Source organism: Syngnathus acus, chromosome 2 (genome assembly GCF_901709675.1).
Source record: "Syngnathus acus chromosome 2, fSynAcu1.2, whole genome shotgun sequence".
In the NCBI taxonomy this organism is placed as follows: domain Eukaryota; kingdom Metazoa; phylum Chordata; class Actinopteri; order Syngnathiformes; family Syngnathidae; genus Syngnathus; species Syngnathus acus.
In genome coordinates, this window is record NC_051088.1 from 22243 (window position 1) to 23740 (window position 1498).

At 35.4% G+C, this 1498-nt stretch overlaps 1 long non-coding RNA gene across 2 annotated transcripts; it reads left to right on the top strand.

Annotated features, from left to right (window-relative positions):
- The first annotated feature begins 279 nt into the window (after window positions 1–279).
- Window positions 280–936, top strand: LOC119135245. 2 transcript variants are annotated; one of them, XR_005100518.1, is made up of 3 exons: window positions 290–356; window positions 484–572; window positions 749–936. It is a non-coding gene; the product is annotated as an uncharacterized LOC119135245 (long non-coding RNA). The 2 variants fall into 2 exon arrangements; XR_005100517.1 differs by having other exon boundaries at window positions 280–572.
- Window positions 937–1498: the final 562 nt, after the last annotated feature.

The window sequence follows — 1498 nt, forward strand, 5'->3', positions numbered from 1 at the left end:
CATTTTCATGCCGTTTTTTTCTTTCGGTCTTGCGCGAGTGCTTGCGCTATTCTATGTGCGCGATGTTATCCATTCACCGTTTGCCTCCCGGACAACGGATGTTGTTTTAGCGATCAGCGAACGGCGTGGGTGATGTTCGATTTTTTTTCCTGTGGGCGTGCGCCCCTACTGGAAAAATTCCTGGCTACGCCTCTGTAACAATTTTATTAAAAACTCAATTGGCATTAATTTTGTTTTTTACACATTTTCTTGAAATTATTGACGTATTTTTTTCTTCTGTTTATTTTTAGATCAACCCGGTGGAATACAAGCTTATTGTTGGCATCGTCAATGAGCATAATCATTGGAAGCTGGCGGTAAAGAAATGTTTTAATGCCACAAGAGGGAGTAACATTACAGCAAAAAATATATAGTTATGTGCAAAATGTTTAATAATTCATGCATATGAGTAATAAAACCTCATATTTTGTGTTTAAAATATAGGCAATCATGCCAGGAGAAAAAAGGTTCTTACTACTTGATCCTCTTGGTGAGTCTCAAATGGACATTGAAAAATGCCTGGAATCAACCCGGTAAGCACAGCTTCTAAAAGTCAAAGTACTATTGTGATATATCAACATTTAACTGAAGATGTGCGCTTTCTTTTGAAAGTGGACTAGGTTTTTGTTTTTAACAATACAAATGATGTACGTAATTGACGGATAAAACTTGAAATTTGTGTTGATATGTACTGGCTCTTATATTTCAGGGCGTTCATGCGCAAGAAAGGGTGCAATGTTTCCAGGTGGACTTGTGGCACTGTCCCCCATCCCAGGCAACAAGATTCAACCTCTTGTGGTGTCTTTGCTTTGAAAGTATGCATTTGATTTACAGACAATATTTACCAAACTCATATTACTCAAGTATGCAAAAACTTAATCAAACATTACTCAAAACTAAAAAAACTAATTTAGAGTTCATACAACAAAGGACTAAAACAAATTATTGTCTGACAGCAGAATTTTTTGTATGATATATAGGCTAAAGATGGCAAACATTTAAAGCATTCTTTATGCACTGTAAACATCTGACATTGTCTTTTTCAGTTTGCAATAACATCTTCTTTCAAATGAAGAAATAGATTTCTCAGCAAAGACACATGGTATAAATAAGTACAGGCTGCAAATTGCCACAACGCTTCTATTAGAGACTGATAAGTAATATGCACCCAAGAGATGTTATTGCCACCCAAAGAATGGTCTTGACTGTGCTATCAATGCTATATACAACTCAGTTAAGTTTTACACAGGGAAGTACTATAGCAATCCTTCTGTCTTTGTTTTCACAGATGATTTATCTAAATTGTGCTTTTTTTTGTGGGGAAGCTACACATGACAGACAACAGATGAGTAATTATGTCAGGTCTTGTTAACTAATGCATGTGATGATTAAGAGATATATTGAATTACACATTCATTGTAAATTATTGTCTGTTGTTCTATGTTTTCAACAGTGTGCA